This window comes from Pan paniscus, chromosome 5, assembly GCF_029289425.2.
Source record: "Pan paniscus chromosome 5, NHGRI_mPanPan1-v2.0_pri, whole genome shotgun sequence".
NCBI lineage: Eukaryota > Metazoa > Chordata > Mammalia > Primates > Hominidae > Pan > Pan paniscus.
In genome coordinates this window covers 43,267,389-43,288,349 of record NC_073254.2, presented here as the reverse complement: position 1 = coordinate 43,288,349, position 20,961 = coordinate 43,267,389, and the positions used below count along the sequence as shown (strand labels likewise).

The window sequence follows — 20,961 nt, the reverse complement described above, 5'->3', positions numbered from 1 at the left end:
TTGCTATCTTTTCTGGAAGGATCTTTCCTGTGTCCTGAAAATCTTTTTTACAAATGAGAAAAGCATTCAGAAAAGGAAGGTCTGGGAGGATGTTTCTTAACTGAAATTTCCTCCTCTAGTCTGTTCTTAATCCTTACCAAATGTCTGCAAGATGCTGGTTAATCAAAATTTCTTGGTGATAGAGGGCTACAAAAAGGGGAAATGAAAATTTTAACGTCCGTTCATGAAAGAATAAATAAATGTTAAAAAAAAAAAAAAAAAAAAAAAACCTGAGGTAAATTTCTATACTCTTTCATAAAAGCAGTTTAAAGACTAATGCTTTTCGAGGTGGGGATGTAGCTCAGTGGTAGAGCGCATGCTTAGCATGCATGAGGTCCCGGGTTCGATCCCCAGCATCTCCAGTGTTTTTGTATTTCTGCTCCGGAACCGTCCTTCTTTTACAGATATAGTCACAGCCTATTTCTGTAGAATCGGAAAATTAATCATATTGCCCCCACTCCCATATTTATATCTTGCTTTGGTTACGCCTGTAGCTCTTTCATTTTTAAAATTTCATTCCTGCCTGGCCAACACGGTGAAACCCCGTCTCTACTAAAAATACATAAATTAGCGAGGCGTGGTGGCAGGCGCCTGTAATCTCAGCTACTTGGGAGGCTGAGGCAGAAGAATCGCTTGAATCCGCGAGGCGGAGGTTGCAGTGAGCGAGATCGCGCCATTGCACTCCAGCCTAGGGGACAAGAGAGAGACTTCGCCTCAAAAAAAAAAAAAAAAAAGAAAAAGAAAAAGAAATTTATTCCTCTCCATTCTCAGCCGCATTTACATATGATGAGTGACTTTGGACCCTGTTCCATTAGGGCGGTGCTGGAAGGAACATTTACCAATAAAAGGACAATTATCAATAAAAATCCTAAATGGATGTTTTGTGAACGAATTCATCTTTTCACTGAGTTTTGCTGCTGGGTTTGTGGTGGGGGATCCAACGGTAGGCTGAGGTCCGGTCTCAGGTTTCACCTTTTGGGGCTTAGTGGCAAAAATATGGATTTCTCCTCAAGCTCGCAGGAAAGAAAATGTACTCTTCCCAGGCCGGAGGCTACGAAGGTATTGGGTAAATTCAGCATCTCCAAACGTGGCAGTTCTCTCAGAAATCGTACACAAAGAGGTGAAATAGTAGCATTTTGACACTGACGTTTTTCCTTCAGTGACTGCATTTTGCCAGTGAGTTCATAGCGTTCCCATGATTGTGTGGATTTGATCCCTTCTATATTGATCTCTTTTGAAATCTCTAAATTTGCTGCACTGATTCTAAAACTGCTCGCTTCAATTATGCTTCTCAAACAAAAAAACAAAAATACTTCTCTTTTTAAAGCTGGTGCTTTTATACCATGCACGTGTGAGGACTTTCTTTGGCTAGCCCTTTTGTGTATTTCGCAGAATACACAAAAATCTCCTTTTGGGATGCCGCGTCTCTTGTATCTTGGTGCTTTAGTCTCAACTTCCAACTTGGGACAATGCAGAGATGCAGTAAGGAATCGGGGGGCAGTTCAGTAGTTTCCCTAAGTAAAAACAGTCGTTGGCAAAACATTTTCCATCTTTTCTGGAAGGATCTTTCCTTTGTCCTGAAAATCTTTTTACAAATGAGAAAAGCATTCAGAAATGGAGGGTCTTGGAGAATGTTTCTTAACTGAAATTTCCGTCCCCACTCTGCTCCTAATGTCTGCCCCCAGTGGCCCTCAGTGCCACTCTTTCCCCCATCAGTTCCCTAAATTTATTTCATATAAGAGACCTGGAGGTGGGGGGATCAGCCCCCCCGCCCGGCCAGCCGCCCTGTCCGGGAGGTGGGGGGCGCCTCTGCCCGGCCGCCCCTACTGGGAAGTGAGGAGCCCCTCTGCCCGGCCAGCTGCTCTGTCTGGGAGGGAGGTGGGGGGGTCAGCCCCCTGCCCGGCCAGCCGCCCCGTCCGGGAGGGAGGTGGGGGGGTTAGCCCCCCGCCTGGCCAGCCGCCCCGTCTGGGAGGTGAGGGGCGCCTCTGCCCGGCCGCCCCTACTGGGAAGTGAGGAGCCCCTCTGCCCGGCCAGCCGCTCTGTCTGGGAGGGAGGTGGGGGGGTCAGCCCCCCGCCCGGCCAGCCGCCCCGTCCGGGAGGGAGGTGGGGGGGTCAGCCCCCCGCCCGGCCAGCCGCCCCGTCCGGGAGGGAGGTGGGGGCGTCAGCCCCCCGCCGGGCCAGCCGCCCCGTCGGGGAAGTGAGGGGCGCCTCTGCCCGGCCGCCCCTACTGGGAAGTGAGGAGCCCCTCTGCCCGGCCAGCCGCCCTGTCCGGGAGGGAGGTGGGGGGTCGGCCCCCCGCCCGGCCAGCCGCCCCGTCCGGGAGGTGAGGGGCGCTTCTGCCCGGCCGCCCCTACTGGGAAGTGAGGAGCTCCTCTGCCCGGCCACCACCCCATCTGGGAGGTGTGCTCAACAGCTCATTGAGAACGGGCCATGAAGACAATGGCGGTTTTGTGGAATAGAAAGAGGGGAAAGGTGGGGAAAGGATTGAGAAATCGGATGGTTGCCGTGTCTGTGTAGAGGGAGGTAGACATGGGAGACTTTTCATTCTGTTCTGTACTAAGAAAAATTCTTCTGCCTTGGGATCCTGTTGATCTGTGACCTTACCCCCAACCCTGTGCTCTCTGAAACATGTGCTGTATCCACTCAGGGTTGAATGGATTAAGGGCGGTGCAAGATGTGCTTTGTTAAACAGATGCTTGAAGGCAGCATGTTCGTTAAGAGTCATCACCACTCCCTAATCTCAAGTACCCAGGGACACAAACACTGCGGAGGGCCGCAGGGTCCTCTGCTTAGGAAAACCAGAGAACTTTGTTCACTTGTTTATCTGCTGACCTTCCCTCCACTATTGTCCTGTGACCCTGCCAAATCCCCCTCTGCGAGAAACACCCAAGAATGATCAATAAAAAATAAATAAAATAAAATAAAATAAAATAAAATAAAATAAAAGAGACCTGGAGAAGTTACACATTTCATTGATTTAATACTTCAGCTACCCACAGGTTAAAGGTGTGCATTCTTTATATCCCCTCCAAGAAAAAAAAATAGATTCTTTTATTTTGGTCACAGAAAGCCTGAGTCTTCCATTTATTCCTTCAGCAAATAATTTAAGTGATAGATTTATAGTTATTTATTTATTTATTTGAATTTTCAGTGCGTAACATGTAACTGTCTTCCCCTTCCCATCTACCATCTTTCTCTTAGGTCCTTTATATTGTCGCAGGGTAGGGCGGTACCCAAAGTCTGCCTTTCATCCCAGTTGACCACAGGTTATAACTTACTTCGTATTTTAGAGATTCTTGCCAAACACTGCCAGATTTCCTCCCTTGAATGTTTAAACTTTCCCAGGTTTGCCCAATACAGACAAGAAAGAAGAGAGAATCACTGTTAAATTTCTGTCTACCCACCATGATGTATTTTATTTCAAATTACTGAGGTTATTGATCACAACCTAAGAATAAACCGTGTGAAGATTTTCCTACATTATGTTGTAGGTCTGCTGTATCTCATTTCTCTTTAACATGAAAATAATAAATTATATTCCTCACTAAATAACCTTGATTCACATCTAATTTTCTCTAGCACAAGACTGTAGGAACCACTAAATGGAGGCTCAGAGCAGTTTCATTCTGGTAACAAAAAGGAGTCTTTTTAGCTTTTCAATGCTAAGGAATAGGACCAGCAAATAAAAGATTTTTCTCCAGGTTTCAGCTGTCCGCTTATTTTTATGTTTTCAGAAAATTGCCCCTTTTCTTTCTTCCTTTTGCTTCTCTTAATATTCTTTCGGGAGAAAAGCTACAGAAAATTAGGCCTGGTTTTACCAATTAAAATAGCGATCTTTTGAAATATTGTTTAAAAATTTTTTAATTTTCCTATCAGGAACCCAGAGTTATACGATCAATTAAAACAAGCCTTTCCTTAGTAAGACAGTCCCAAGTTATCAATTTCCCTTTTCCATGAGATAAGTTTATTTCAATTGTCTTCCCTTGCTTTAAGATGAGGTCAGAGCCATCTCAGACCACTGGCAAATAACCTCAAATTTCGATTTGGGGGAACAGAGTTTAAGGGTCTATTTCTTCCATCCCAGAAGGCCCTGAATTCTTAAGGGATCGGCTTTTTCCCCCAATACCTAGCTTTGCAAAGTAGGGATCTCAAGGAGTGGCAATTCTGATTTCTTAGTCCTGGGACAATTTTGGAAAGACAAAACATAAAATAGAAGTTTCTCTCTACTTGGCAGAACTGTACCTGGTGAGATTAAGTTACATCACCTCCACCGGCCCTTGACTTTTAAAATGTCTGCGAACTGCTCATATGTCTATGACTAAAGGGCCAGTGGATACCGAGATACTGCTTTGACTCTTATTTTCCCTAAGAGCCTCTCCACAGTGGGAAAGCCTCTGGAGTCTCCCAGCCTCCTGCAGGAGCCTCAGTTCTGTATCTCTGCCCCAAAATAGGCCCCAGGCCATGAGTTCTGGCTCTGGAAGCACTAAGGTAGAGCTGCCATCTTTGACTGAGGCTTCTGTCTGTGCCTCTGGGTTAAATGGTTTTACTTCGAGCACTTACTATGCTGGACTTGAATTACTGGTGGGTTTTTGTTTGGTTGTGTTTGGTGGTTTTGTTTTTTTTTTTTTTTTTTTTGGAGATATCTTCCTCTCTTTATTTCCCTTATGATATGGTTATGTATTTATTTTGTAGTCATTTTATATTTATAATGTCATTTTACATTTATATGGTTGTCATTTAAAATCATATTGGATCTATTGTTGTTGTTGTTCAAGTGGGTAAATTTTTCTCAGAGATATCTCCAATAATAGATATTCATAAGATAAAAATCTTTTTTTTTTTTTTTTGTGATGGAATCTTGCTCTGTAGCCCAGGCTGGAGTGCAGTGGCACGATCTCAGCTCACTGCAAGCTCCGCCTCCCGGGTTCACGCCATTCTCCTGCCTCAACCTCCCGAGTAGCTGGGAGTACAGGCACACCACCACGCCCGGCTAATTTTTTGTATTTTTAGTAGAGACAGGGTTTCACCGTGTTAGCCAGGATGGTCTCAATCTCCTGACCTTGTGATCCGCCAACTTCGGCCTCCCAAAGTGCTAGGATTACAGGCGTGAGCCCCGCGCCCGGCCAAAGATAAAAATCTTTATACAGTCGTGTGTCAATAAGGGGCAAATGTTCTGAGAAATGCATTGTTGGATGATTTCGTCATTGTGCGAACGTCACAGAGTGTACTTATGCAAACCTAGATGATATAGCCGACTATACACCTAGGCTGTGTGGTATAGCCTATTGCTCCTAGGCTACAAAGCTGTACAGCATGTTGCTGAACTGAATACCGTCGGCAATTGCAATACAGTGGTATTTGTGTATCCGAACATACGAAAGGTACAGTAAAAATGTGGTATAAAAGATAAAAATGGGGCCAGGAACAGTGGCACACGACAGTAATCCCAGCACTTTGGGAGGCTAAGGCGGGTTGATCACTCGAGCCCAGGAGTTGTAGACCAACCTGGGCAACATGGTGAAACCGCATCTCTACAAAATACAAAAATTAGCTGGGTGTGGTGGCACACGCCTGTGGTCACAGCTACTCAAGAGGCTGAGATGGGAAGATCAAGTGAGCCCAAAGGTCGAGGCTGCAGTGAGCTGAGACTGCACCATTGCACTCCATTAAAATGGTACAATTGTACTGGGCACTTGCCATGAATGTGTCTTGCAGGACTGGTAGTAGTTGTTCTTGGTGAGTCAGTGAGTGAGTGGTGAGTCAATGTGAAGACCTAGGACATTACTGTACACTACTGTAGATTTTATAAATGCTATACACTTAGGCTACACGAAACTTATAAAGTATTTATTTCTTCAATAATAAATTAACCTTAACTTATTGTAACTTTTTTACTTTATAAACTTAATTTTTAAAAACTTTTTGACTCTTTTGTAATAACACTTAGCTTAAAACACAAACACCTGGCTTGGCATGGTGGTTTATGCCTGTAATCCCAGCACTTTGGGAGGCTGAGGCATGCTGATCACTGGAGGTCAAGAGTTTGAGACCAGCCTGGCTAACATGGTGAAACCCTGTCTCTACTAAAAATTTTAAAAAATACAAAAGTTAGCCAGATGTGGTGGCGGGCGCCTGTAATCCCAGCTACTCGGGAGGCTGAGGCAGGAGAATCGCTTGAACACGGGAGGCGGAGGTTGCAGTGAGCCAAGATCTCGCCACTGCACTCCAGCCTGGGTGACAGAGTAAGACTCCGTCTCAAAAAACAAAAACAAACAGACAAAAAACCCAAAAGACCACAAACACCTGTAAAGCTGTACAAAAACATTTTTTCTTTATATCTATATTCCATTAGCTCTTTTCTATTGAAAAGCTTTTTTTTTTTTAACTTTTAAAACTTTTTTTTTTTTTTAAATGAAGACACAAACACACACATTAGGTTAGGCCTAGACAGGGTCAGGATTATCAATATCACCATCTTCCACCTCCAAATCTTGTTCCACTGCAAGTTCTTCAGAGGCAATACCAAGTAGGAAGCTGTCATCTCCTATGATAACAATGCCTTCAAGAATCCCTTGTGAGGGCCTGCCTGAGGCTGTTTCACAGTTAACTATTTTGTAATAAGCAGAAAGAGTACACTGTTAAATAACAATAAAAAGTATAGTATAGTAAATACATAAACCAGTAACATAGTCATTTATTATCATTATCAAGTATTATGTACTGTACATAATTGTATGTACTATATTTTTACACAACTGGCAGAGCAGTAGGTTTGTTTAAACCAGCATCACCATAAACATGTGAATAATGCACTGGACTATGTTACCACAGCTACAATGTCATTAGGTGATCAGAATTTTTCAACTCTATTATAATCAGTCTTATGGGACCACTGTCATCTATGTGGCTCATTGTCGACTACAATGTCCTTATGTGGCATGTAACTGTGTTTCTACCTTTAAATGTCAAGTACTTCATCTTTCCTTCAGTTATATCTGGTTGTTCATCAAGATTTTTAATGCATGTTTATGGTTCAAATAACTATTTCACTTGAGTAGTAATCCAAAGTGTGATGATCTAATATTCATATTCCTAGGCTACTTGACATAATGCAATTTCTTCTCGAAAGCCAATCCATTTGATATAGGACTAGCAATTCTACTGTGCTTAACTGTTATTAAGTACTTTTACTTTCTCTTGCCTCATTGTGGTGAAATCCACACTCAAACATAGCCTTTTCAGGCTGGAAAAGGACCACACTGGGGTACTGTGCTGAGTTGCTAGTGTCAAAGCTACCATTGGAGAAGTTTGAAAGGACTTTCTGGTAACCCAGTGTCACAAATGCTGTATTAAAATCACTGGTGAATGTAGATGGTGTACACATGGTATACCAACCTTATTCACTAGACACTGAATGGCACTTCAATCTCATAACGAAGTTTTATTAGGGCAAAATGTCCAACACTTTAGCATAGATACCTGCCAATTGCCTGCTTTCCACTGACTGACAGTCTTATTCCTCTAGCTGATTTGGTGTTCCCAACTTGCATTTCTCTAGCTTCTCCTTAAGCCCACCCATTCTGCAGGGCCCCTTCTATAGCCACCACCTGTGCCTCTCACTTCTGTGTCCTCCCTCAAAATACCTTCTCCAGTGCACCCACTCCATCCTTTATTCCTAAATTACCTTCCCACCTTAATCTCAGATCACATTCATCTCCATCTTCTGTTCTCCAGATGCTCTTACTTTCCCCCACCTCAACTCATTCACTACACTCACTATAGTAACTCACTACCCTCAGGATCCAGCCAGCTTTGTTCTCCTAGCTCACAGTCTTTGCTTTTACCACCTCCTACGATGGCCTCTTCCTCTACCATCCCTATTCTATCCTTCCGTTTCCATCCTTTCTAATTCCTATTCTTAGCTTAACTTTTTTTCCGAGGTTCAAGCTCTCTTCTTCCCACACACCTGTGAGATACTCCCTTTCTGAGTGGTCCTTGCTTATCCCCACCTCTGGTTGTTCTCAGAAACTATGGACTGGGATCGCTAAGCTGACACATACTTTTCCTTGTGCCTTTTATTTTCTTCTATCTTTGAACTCAAATTTTTGTTCAGCTTTTTAATTAGGCATATGAACCTGTCATACTTACTTCACCTCACCTCTTATTTACTAGTTTTCTTTTTAAATAAGTTCATTTTAATAAAGTTTGGGGAAAATCTTAGGACACAACTTAGTTATTTCTCAGAGGATGCTGCTTACTGCAATAGTTTCCTCGGGCTGCTATAACAAAATAACACAAACTAGGCAGCTCAAACAACAGAACTTTATAATCTCACAGTTCTAGAGGCAAGAAGTCCAAGATCGAGGTTTCAGCGGGGTTTGTTCTTTCTGAGGGTTGTGAGGGAGAGTCTGCTTCAGGCCTCTCCTCTAGTTTCTGGTGGTTTTCTGACAATCTTTGAAATTCCTTGTGGATGCATCACCAAATCTCTGCCTTCATGTTCACATGGTATTCTCCCTGCATGTGTGTGTATGTTCAAATTTCCATCCCCCTACTTTTTTTTTTGAGATGAAGTCTCGCTCTTGTCCCCAGGCTGGAGTGCAATGGCGTGATCTTGGCTCACTGCAACCTCCGCCTCCCAGGTTCAAGTGATTCTCCTGCCTCAGCATCCCGAGTAGATGGGATTACAGGCCCCTGCCACCACACCCGGCTAATTTTTGTATTTTTAGTGGAGATGGGGTTTCACCATATTGGCCAGGCTGGTCTTGAACTCCTGACCTCAGGTGATCCACCCGCCTCCGCCTCCCAAAGTCCTGGGATTACAGGCGTGAGCCACCACCGCACCCAGACAAATTTCCCGTTTTTATTAGAACACCAGTTATATTGAATCAGGGGTTCACTTTACTCCGTATGACTTCAAGTTAACTAATTACCTCTTTGATTACCTTATTTCCAAATAAGATCACATTCTGAGGTACTGAGGGTAGGATTTAAACATGAATTTTCAGGGGACTAACAGCTACTAACTAGTAGTATAGTAAATCACCCTATTCTCAACAAAGAAAGCATAACTGAGGGTAATATGAAGTCACTGCAGTTGTGACAAATCCCCATGCTCCAGTATTGGTATTCATATCCCTCAGTCAGCTGTCTTGGATTCTGATGTTAGTTGAGCACTTTTGCATCAAATTGGCTGGAGATCTCATGTTAATTATTTAGCCTTTCAATTCACTCACATTTTTTTTTTTCTTTTTGAGTGCAACTCTATTTGGAGGAGGATCCCATTGGGCTAGTGATATGGTTTGGCTGTGTCCTCACCCAAATTTCATCTTGAATTATAGCTCCCATAATTCCCACATGTTGGGGGAGGGACCCAGTGGGAGATAATAGAATCATAAGGGCTGTTTCCCCCATACTGTTCTCGTGGTAGTAAGTCTCACGAGGTCCAATAATTTTTTTTTTTTTTTTTTTTGAGACGGAGTCTCACTCTGTCACCCAGGCTGGAGTGCAGTGGTGTGATCTCGACTCACTGCATCCTCCACCTCTTGGGTTCAAGCAATTCTCCTGCCTTAGCCTCCTGAGTAGCTGGGATTACAGGCACCCACCACCATGCTCGGCTAATTTTTGTATTTTTAGTAAAGACGGGGTTTCGCCATGTTGGACAGGCTGGTCTCCAGCTCCTGACCTCAGGTGATCTGCCTGCCTCAGCCTCCCAAAGTGCTAGGATTATAGGCATGAGCCACTGCGCCCAGCCATATTCTTTATTTTGTTTAAATATCTTGGATTAACTTGAACGTATTCCAGGTGTGTTCAAGTACTAATTGTGACACTAGGGGGGAAAAATCTATTAGGAGTTTTTCCAGCAAAAGTCAAAAGAAATTTTAAAATTAGTTGAACTGGGCAATGTCAGAAATATACCTAAAACAAAGTATTATGCTTTGAACTTGATTACTGGGACCTGCTAGGCACTCAACTATCACATTGTACTTCTTTTATTGTGATACTGTTTCTTGTTTGATTTTTATCATCTGGCTACCTTGTGCCTAGTTGTGTCTACAGAAGTTATTTCAATGCCTGACACATAGTAGGTATTCAATACATCGTTCTTGTTGGAAAAAACTTGAACAATATTTCCCTGGACATGATGCCATCCCAGTTATATTTTAGTAACTGAAGTTAGTACAATCCTGATCATAAACAATTCAGCTGATTCAAATTCAGAAAGGCTATGATTCCTGGTCCTTATGATTTTGGGGGATGTTGCTTCCCAAACTCAGTAAATATACAGTAACTCTTAATACAGTAACTGTTAGTACAGGTCTAATCATAACAGTTTGTTAATCTATATTAAATTAAAACGTGACTATCTTGGTTAACAGGAAAATAAGTTTATATTCACTACAAAAACATTCTGAATGGGATACGAAACGGCAATGCTCCAAATTTTGGCTCAAGAGAGGAATTAAGAAAGACTTTAGGATTCAAGGGCATTATCCGGCCCAGAGCCCCTTACAGCCTTTGCCAGGTTAAACAGGGGATTTTGTAGTCCTCCCTGTTGTCTTTTTAACATGGCGGGGAAGCTGGGTAATGTGCAGAGACGCTTGCTTTATTTGGTGAACTCACTCCCTCACTTTGGCACCAGCCTCAGTACTAAGCAAAGGCAGAAAACTAGGATACAATCGTTAACAGTTTCAGAATGGATCTTAATTTGGGGATTTTTCAATCAATTAATGTTTGTTTAGCTTCTACAAGGTGCGGATCCATAAGGAAGATATTAGGAAACATCTAATTGAAGCTTGAAGAACCAAAATGAGGAAGGCAGAATTAGGAAAGACCCTGTCCGGTGACGCCTCCCCTTCTGGTTTCCATCTGTGCCCCCTCTCAGGAGCTGCGGGAACACAAGCCTCGAGCAGGCAAAGGCTCTTTGGATTTGAAATACAAAACCGTTAAGTGAGCTCCGACCAGGTCGCCTCCCAGCTGTCGCCTGCTTTCTCTAAAGCAGTGATCTGGCAGCTGTTTGGAGAGTCTGAACGCGTTAACAGTTTTTGTTTTTCAGCGCATCCGTGTGCTATCTTCTAATTGGCCAGAAAAGCCATTAATGTGATGAAAATTCTGAATGATCTGTTTTGCTAGCAAAGCTTTTCACTCCACTTTTAGAATCCAACCACTTGATGATTCGAAATCACCGCAATGCCATGGAATGTAAAAACTGCTCTCGCCACGTCTAGAGACCGATGCCTCTTCCTCCGCTAGGAACACGCTTCATCTCCACTCTCCGATTTCACGGTTTTATTTGCCCTCTGGGACGCGCTGACATTGTTCTAAGCACATTTTCTAAGTGATTGTGTGAGTGTGGGTGTGTTTTGTTGGACTTGAAGGGAGTCTAATTTCTAGAAGTTCCTTTCAGGAGTCTGCCTTTACTGCAAAGTTGATGTATTCGAAAACACAGTAACTCTTAATGGCAACAGAATTTGTCACCTAATTAAGTGCAATTCCATCATAAAAGAAGCCACAGGGTCTGCACAGCTGGCTCTGTGGCTTAGTTGGCTAAAGCGCCTGTCTCGTAAACAGGAGATCCTGGGTTCGAATCCCAGCGGGGCCTTAGGGTGTGCGTGTTTTTTCTCTTTCCCCCTTTAATAAGGGCCGTCTGTTTTTGTAAATTTATCACAATTTTTAGTCTATAATCCTTAATCACAATATCAAGTCCACTGCATAGAGCTTTAATCTCTCCAATCTCTCTTATTACACCTGCATCCTCAAAGACTATTAGTTTCTGATGATCTCTCAGACAGTTATATTGGAATTTCACCAAACTCAGGGGTTCAAGTTCAATCACGGATAAAAAATCTCTAAAATAAAATTGTAAAACTCTTAATTGAAAACATTAAAAATATATTCTTCTGGTTTCTCAAACTCCATGGTAACCTTGCTTAAAGTCCACATGGATGAAAAATGGTTGCAATTTATGGAACATTTACTAAGTTGCACTTTGTGTATTTTCTCACATGCTTTTAATTCCTAGAATATTCACTGAAGTAAACATTATTATGCCAATTTTACAGATAAAAAATGAAGTATCAGAAGGAAATAAACTTGCCCAAATCTTACAGCTGATAAATAATCAAGCTAATATTTAAATCCAATATTTCTCAGTTACTTAAGTCAAAGTTATTTAAGTCAAAGTCTTAAGTAACAAATAATATTATTTATAAAAACAAACAGTATCCAGTGTGATTTAGAATAATGGTTCTTAAAATTGTATGGCACATGAACTCATTACATTATCTAAAAAAAACTTTTGTCTATAAACACACAGACACACACATACACAGACTTACGGACAAATTTTGCATATTCTTTTGAGATTTTCTCTGACCTCCTTAAGTTCTTGGGTGTCCATGTGCCACTGAAAAAAATCCATGACTTTCATAAATCAATAAACAGTAAATCGCAAATGAATGTTCAGAAAAAATAAGCTGTTTTAGGGACGGGGTTATATTTTATTTCTTGACATTGATTTTTATAGTACTATCACTCCCTTCCCTTGGTTGATTTAAAGTGGGTTATTAGAAGCAGATTTCCCAACAGGAGTGTTATGACTCTGAGCCAGCATGCCAGTTTCAAAAAGTTATATTTCTGGATGTGAGATCACTGAAGTGAATTCTGAAAAGAATTCTATGTGGTCCATAAACACCTCTTAAAGCTAACTTCAAGCAGTGGAAGATATGCCTTCATCTGTTTTATGTGATAATTACAGAACTCTAGTCATCCCCTCATTCATTCCCCAAATTATTAATTCTATGCCTACTCACACCAAGGTGTGGAAAGGTAAACTGAACAGGCCTGGTCTCTATCCCAAAGGAGATAAGAGCTTAGTTGGGGGTGGGTGAATGGATAGAAGTTATTTATATAATGACAAACATAACATTGTGGCTATGATAAGTGCTGCAAAAAAAGAATGACTGTGATTTAGAACATACCGATGGGATTTGGTTTCATCAGGGAGATAAGAGGAGAGTCTTCAGTTGCAAAGAAAGAGGACAGCGTAGGAAAGGGAGACAGAGCATAGGAAAACCCAGGCAGAGGAAGTTGGACAAAGTGCATTGGACTGGAAAAAAGCTGGTATGAGTACAATGGGAAGGCCATGGGCAAGCAGCCTGAGAGATGGGATGCAGAAGGATAGGACCAAACTGTGCCAGAATTTTAGAGGCCATGCCAAGGAGTTTTAATTTTATATTAAGAGCAACCAAAATCCATGTGTAATTGAACATAAACACATTTCAAAAATTATGAGTGAAGAAAAAAATATAAGGTTTCAGATGTATTCTCCTATTTATTGTGTTCTTTTCGGAAAATAAATTTAAAATTAACTAGAAAAGCAGATAACCAGTAACATAATCAGAAGTGGAGAAAGTATAAATGTAAGAAATACTTAAAAGGAATTGGCATCAAGTTTTAGGGGGAAAACCCCCCAATTGAGAAAAAGCCTATATCTGCAACCTCAGGGGAGTTATTGCTCACAAATGACTCCTTTTCCAGATGTTTTAAGAGTAAAACTTCATCAGACAAGTACATCAATGCCTTTGTTTAATTTTTGATTAATAAGAAATAATCCTATCCTCTTTCTCTTTACTTAATGGTGATGAATTCACTAAGGTTTCAATGAGAATTTAGTTGTGCTTGCTGGGAGTTCTCTCGAAAGTTTAGCTTTCTATTCTGTTTCTTATATAAAGTTCCTAGCTGCCAGAATAAGAGAGGCTGGAGTCAAGTCCTCTAAGGTCTTTTCATCCCCAAGGTGAATTATCTAAGGAGCCTTAAAAGAGCTTTGCAGTCCTCTCACACTCAGCAAAGAGCTGAGTCAGTCTCTGTGCAAACTTAGCAAACAACTTCTAAGTTTATGTACTGGACCACAGATTGAAAAGTGAAGTGGCTCTCAACTCAATCCAAAGATGCTTTCCTCCCTCTAGTGAGAGCAATGCTCATTCAATGGATCAAGTCACACCAGAGAAAAATCTGTTCACATATAAATGCAGAGAAAAGGCTGGCAATAAAGTGACTGACTGTGCACAGGAGTGAAAGGAGCATGGAGTTGTCAGTGACAAAGTCTGTATGCATGTCCTGGATCCTTCACTACCAAATGTGGACCTTTGGTAAGCAACTTGACTAGCCTAAGGTCTATCTCATTCTTTTCTTTTTATTTTAATTTTTACTTTTAAAATAATTTCATTTTTACAGAAAAGTTGCATCCTTCACTCAATCTTCCCAAATATGGACCTTCTCTCATATGTATATCTCATATGTGTATATATATGTATACATATATATTTTATACATGAGATATACTTTTAATCTCTTATACATATGAGATATGCCTTTATCTCATATACGTGTGAGATATACTGTTATCTCACATCTCATATGTATATATGTATACATATATATTTTATACATATGAAATATACATATGAGCTAAAAGTTCCTATATACATGTATACACACAGACACACACACACGCACACATACTAAACCATTTGCCATTTAAGAATAAGTTGCCAGGCATGGTGGCTCATGCCTGTAATCCCAGCACTTTGGGAGGCCAAGGTGGGTGGATCACAAGGTCAGGAGTTTGAGACCAGCCTGGTCAATATGGAGGAACCCCATCTCTACTAAAAATACAAAAATTAGTCGGGCGTGGTGGCGCGTGCCTGTAGTCCCAGCTACTCAGGAGGCTGAAGCAGAAGAATCGCTTGAACCCGGGAGGCAGAGTTTGCAGTGAGCCAAGATAGCGCCACTGCACTCCAGCCTGGGTGACAGAGTGACACTCTGTCTCAAAAAAATAATAATCATATATAAAAATAAAGAAGAATAAGTTGTAGATATAATGATCCTTTACCCCTAAATACTTCAATGTATGTTTCCTAACAGGAAAACACCCTCTTACATAACCACAGTACAATGATCAAAATCAGAAATTAACATTGATACAATACTATTGTCCAATATATGGGCCTTATTCAGACTGTGCTAATTGTCCCTAAAATGTCCTTTTTAGCAAAAGAAAATCTTTGAGCATATGTTGAATTGTCATGTTCTGTAGCCTTTCTTTTTCTTTTATAACATTGGTATTTTTAAAATAGTACAGGACAGTTATTTTATAAAATATTCCTCTATTTGGGTTAGTCTGCTATTTCCTCATGATTGGATTTAGTTTATGTATTTTGGGTAGGAATACCAGAGAGCTGACATTGTGCCCTTTTCAGTGCATTTTACCAGGAGATATTTAATGGCAGTTGTCCCATTACCAGTGGTATTAATTTTGGTCACCTGGTTATGACAGTGTTTGCCAGGTTTCTCTACTGTCATTAATAAGTATCCTGACTTTGAGACTATGTAAATATCCTGTTATCATTCAACTTTGATCAACTTAATTTAGCACCCATTGATGATCCTGGCCTGAATCAGTTAGAAGTATGATGGTTGCCAAATGATGATCTTGTAAATCCATCATTTATTCTACATTTACAAGTTATCTTTCTGCTATAGGAAAAAAATGTTTCCTTCCCCTCCCAGCCACCGGGCCCGGCCCAGTAATGTACTTTCTATTCAACAGTTGACTTTAAATATGATCACTTGTGGCCGGGCGCGGTGTTTCACGCCTGTAATCCCAGCATTTTGGGAGGCCGAGGCGGGTGGATCACGAGGTCAGGAGATCGAGACCATCCTGGCTAACACGGTGAAACCCTGTCTCTACTAAAAATACAAAAAATTAGCCGGGCGTGGTGTAGTGCCAGCTACTCAGGAGGCTGAGGCAGGAGAATGGCATGAACCCGGGAGGCGGAGCTTGCGGTGAGCCGAGATTGCGCCACTGCACTCCAGCCTGGGTGACGGAGCTAGACTCCATCTCAAAAAAAAAAAATATATATATATATATATGATATATATTATATCATATATATATCATATATATGATATATATTATATCATATATATATCATATATATATGATATATATTATATCATATATATATCATATATATATGATATATATATGATCACTTGTAAAATAGAAGGAATGAGAAATAAAATACTTGGTTTTCGCCTGGAAACCTAGAAGCACTGTGAAAAGATCAAAGAGATGTTGAAAAAACAAAGGGCAGAGGTGGAAACAAACAAATCCTTTTTTCTGCCTAACCTCCTTTCTTACCCCTCCCACTTTCCAGAAAAGGAGTTACAGCTCCAGAGCCTGAGAGACCTTGGCAATAACAGTGAGCGGAAGATTTGTTCAGCAGCACATACGTTGAACAAGAATCAGCGCTAAAACCTTAATACCTATTGGAGATGCCGGGGATCGAACCCGGGACCTCATACATGCAAAGCATGCGCTCTACCACTGAGCTACATCCCCACACATAGACGGTTGTCGTTCCAAAAAAAGTTTTTAAAAATATACTGTATTCGATCAATTTTTTTTTCCCCCAAAATTAGTTTTAAATAGTTTGTTGTGCAAGAATTGTGTGAATTTTGCAGGTCATGAATGTGAGAAAGAAGATTTAAATCAATGTCACTAAGTCCTTTAGCGTAATTGGAAACTCACCAGGCCCAACACAGAACAAGGGGTTGCAAAACTGGCTTTTATCTGAGCAGGACTATGTATATAAATCATTCAGATCCAGTCAATTGAAATGGCCAGAATAAAGAAAAGTAGAACCATAGATGGTTACAGCAAACCACTGGGAAATTTCCTGATGTATTATACAAAGTCTAACTGTAATCAGAAGCCAGTTCAGTGGGTAAAGTACTGGGATAGATTGATCTTGTAAGGCATACCCAGTCTTAGGTTTTGGGCTTGGAATTATCCACAAACCAACCCTCCGCCTCGTCTAAGAAGAAAAATCCCACTCAGTAGATTGGGTGAGTAAATCTGTACCTTCTTGAATAAAAAGCATAAGAGAAATGTGAATGTTCAAATATAAATCTGGGTTACAAAATGTGAGAAACAGAATTCAGTGTCAGGCAGTAGATCTCAAAATGTGGTCCTCAGAACAACAGCATCAGCATCACCTAGGATCTTACTAAAAATACAAATTCTCTAGGACTACTCCAGACCTATGAGTCAGGGACTGTGGAAGTAGGGCTCAATAATCTGTGTTTTAGTAAGCCCTGAGGGTGATTCTGGTACACGCTTATGTTTGAGAACCGCTGATGTAAGGTATTGATGAATACAACATTGCTGTTTCATTTTCTTTCTTTTTTTTTTTTTTTGAGACGACGTTTTTGCTCTTGCTGCCCAGGCTGTAGTGCAATGGCACGATCTTGGCTCTCTGCAATCTCCGCCTCCAGGGTTTAAGCAATTCTCCTGTCTCAGCCTCCCGAGTAGCTGGGATTACAGGCGACTGCCACCATGCCCGGCTAATTTTTGTATATTTAGTAGAGATGGGGTTTCACCATGTGGACCAGGCTGGTCTTGAACCTCTGACCTCAGGTGATCCACTCACCTCGGCCTCCCAAAGTGCTGGGATTACAGGCGTGAGCCACCGCGCCCGGCCTGCTGTTTCATTTTCTAACAATAACACAGTACTAAGGTGTTTCTAGCATTTAAAAATAAAATAATTTGACATATTAGACCTGAATTTTTATGAGTGTGTATTAAAATATTTAAACGTGTGAGGGAAATAAAAGTGATTTTTAATATATTGTGAAAATAGTATGTGAATTTTTAAAAATTACTTGTGTATTAGACAAACAGTAGCAGATATTTCTGTTTATATTTGAAAGCCTTTGAACATTAAAGAATCTATCCACCATATTAAGAGAAGAGGAGGAGTCAGGAGAGAGAAAATTTGTTTCTGGACCTCAGTTATTTTCCCAATTTTGGTTGTTTTGAAGCAGCAACGTTTGTCTCAGTGCACATGCAATTTGGGCTTTAGAGAGGATGTCCACCAGCTGGCTTCCTAGAGAGTTTAAACTTTTGTTTCTTTAATGTGCTGTCCATGGCTGAGTTTATGCAGTAGTACATGGGTTTAGCAACCACAAAATATTTTACTAAGAAACTGTTTAAAAAATAAACAGTTTGGCTCTGCTCTTCTCCATAGAGCAAGGATAACATCGTAAAAGAATCCTATTTTTATTTTAATTATGCAATGCAAGGTGTCCTTGATAGAAGTCTTGAGATATGGTTTGATCTGTGTCCCAGCCCAAATCTCACGTCTAATTGGAGCAGGGTCCTGGGTGAGAGGTGATTGGATCACGGGTGCAGTTTCCACCTTCCTGTTCTCCTGATAGTGATATCAGATCTGGGGATCTGATCGTTTAAATGTGTGTGGCACCTCCCCCACCCCTCTGACCTGGTCCGTCCGGTAAGATATGCTTGCTTCCCCTTCACCTGCTGCTATGATTGTAAGTTTCCTGAGGCTTCCCAGTCATGCTTCCTGTTAAGCGTGTTGAACTGTGAATCAATTTAAACCTCTTTTCGGCCGGGCGCGGTGGCTCATGCCTGTAATCCCAGCACTTTGGGAGGCCGAGGCGGCTGGATCACGAGGTCAGGAGATCGAGACCATCCTGGCTAACACAGTGAAACCCCGTCTCTACTAAAAATACAAAAAAAATTTAGCCGGGCGTGGTGGCAGGCGCCTGTAGTCCCAGCTACGCGGGAGGCTGAGGCAGGAGAACGGCGTGAACCCGGGAGGCGGAGCTTGCAGTGAGCCGAGATCGCGCCACTGCACTCCAGCCTGGGCAACAGAGCCAGACTACGTCTCAAGAAAAAAACAACAACAAAAAACCTCTTTTCTTCATAAATTACCCAGTCTCAGGTAGTTCTTTGTTCCAGTATGTGAACAGACTAATTAATCTTCGCTCTTGTGTTACAAGGGACACCTCATTTGAGATCAGTCTGCTGGCACTGCAATGAAGTGCTTTGTATCAGCAAACTGTACACTATTTACCTTTTTTTCTGTTCACAGCTGAGCCACATGTACATAATCTATATTCTGTTTTCATAGTTTTGTACTTTTACAGCCTATTTTTGAAGATTAACACATTTGCAAAATGACTGACACGATCTTTGCCTAACCCAATCAGTGTTAAAGAAAGCTTGCTATAACTAGAACTGTAAATCTTTTTTTTTTTTTTTTTTTTTTTTTTGAGACGGAGTCTTGCTCTGTCACCTAGGCTGGAGTGCAGTGGCACGATCTCGGCTCACTGAAATCTCCACCTCCCGGGTTCAAGCAATTCTCCTGTCTCAGCCTCCTGAGTAGCCGGGATTACGGGCACCCACCACCGCGCCTGGCTAATTTTTGTATTTTTAGTAGAGAGGAGGTTTCACCACGTTGGCCAGGCTTGTCTCGAACTCCTGACCTCAAGTGATCCCCTGCCTTGGCCTCCCAAAGTGCTGCGATTACAGGCGTGAGCCACCGCACCCAGCCTAGAACTGTAATCTTAAAAAAAAGGTATGTGATAATAGAAGCCTGAAATTAAAACCTGCATTTTAAAAAATCATCAAATCTATTTGAAAACAAGTCAATTTGTGTTGAGAGGTGACAGCGTGCTGGCAGTCCTCACAGCCCTTGCTCGCTCTCGGCGCCTCCTCTGCCAGGGTTCCCACTTTGGCGGCACTTGAGGAGCTCTTCAGCCCGCTGCTGCACTGTGGGAGCCCCTTTCTGGGCTGGCCAAGGCCGGAGCCGGCTCCCTCAGCTTGCCGGGAGATGTGGAGGGAGATGCGCGGACATGAACCGGGGCTGCGCGCGGTGCTTGCGGGCCAGGGTGAGTTCCGGGTGGGCGTGGGCTCGGCGGACCCCGCGATCGAAGCGGCCAGCTGGCCCCACCGGCCCCGGGCAGTGAGGGGCTTAGCACCTGGGCCAGCAGCTGCTGGGCTCAATTTCTCACCGGGCCTTAGCTGTCTTCCCGCAGGGCAGGGCTTGGGACCTGCAGCCCGCCATGCCTGAGCCTCCCCCTACCCCCGTGGGCTCCTGTGCGGCCCCAGCCTCCCAGACGAGAGCCGCCCCCTGCTCCACAGCACCCAGTCCTATCAACCACCCAAGGGCTGAGGAGTGCGGGCGCAGGGCGCGGGATTGGCAGGCAGCTCCACCTGCAGCCCTGGTGCGGGATTCACTGGGTGAAGCCAGCTGGGCTCCTCAGTCTTGTGGGGATGGGGAGAACCTTTATGTCTAGCTCTGGGATTGTAAATCCACCAATCGGCACTCTGTATCGAGCTCAAGCTTTGTAAACACACCAATCAGCACCCTGTGTCTAGCTCAGGGTTTGTGAATGCACCAATCGACACTCTGTATCTAGCTACTCTGGTGGGGCCTTGGAGAACCTTTATGTCTAGCTCAAGGATTGTAAATACACCAATCGGCACTCTGTATCTAGCTCAAGGTTTGTAAACACACCAATCAGCACCCTGTGTCTAGCTCAGGGTTTGTGAATACAGCAATCGACACTGTATCTAGCTACTCTGGTGGGGCCTTGGAAAACCTTTGTGTGGACACTCTGTATCTAGCTAACCTGGTGGGGATGTTGAGAACCTTTGTGTCTAGCTCAGGGATTGTAAACGCACCAATCAGTGCCTTGTCAAAACAGACCACTCGGCTCTACCAATCAGCAGGACGTGGGTGGGAGCCGGATAAGAGAATAAAAGCAGGCTGCCCAAGCCAGCAGAGGCAACCTGCTGGGGTCTCCTCCCACAGTGTTGAAGCTTTGTTTTTGTTGCTGTTTGCAATAAATCTTGTTACGGCTGACTCTTTGGTCCACACTGCGTTTATAAATTGTAACACTCACCGGGAAGGTCTGCAGTTTCACGTCTGAAGTCAGCGAAGCCACGAGCCCACGGAAAGGAACGAACAACTCCAGAAGCGTCGCCTTAGCAGTTGTAACACTTACCTGGAGAGTCTGCAGTTTCATTTCTGAAGCCAGCGAGATGAGCCCACT

At 42.6% G+C, this 20,961-nt stretch overlaps 3 non-coding genes across 3 annotated transcripts; 2 read left to right on the top strand and 1 right to left on the bottom strand.

Annotated features, from left to right (window-relative positions):
- The first annotated feature begins 329 nt into the window (after positions 1–329).
- Positions 330–401, top strand: TRNAA-AGC (transfer RNA alanine (anticodon AGC)). Its single transcript has one exon. It is a non-coding gene; the product is annotated as a tRNA-Ala (tRNA).
- Positions 402–11,564: 11,163 nt separating this feature from the next.
- On the top strand, positions 11,565–11,638 carry TRNAT-CGU (transfer RNA threonine (anticodon CGU)). Its single transcript has one exon. It is a non-coding gene; the product is annotated as a tRNA-Thr (tRNA).
- A 4,731-nt stretch (positions 11,639–16,369) lies between these two features.
- On the bottom strand, positions 16,370–16,441 carry TRNAA-UGC (transfer RNA alanine (anticodon UGC)). Its single transcript has one exon. It is a non-coding gene; the product is annotated as a tRNA-Ala (tRNA).
- Between the last annotated feature and the right edge of the window lie 4,520 nt (positions 16,442–20,961).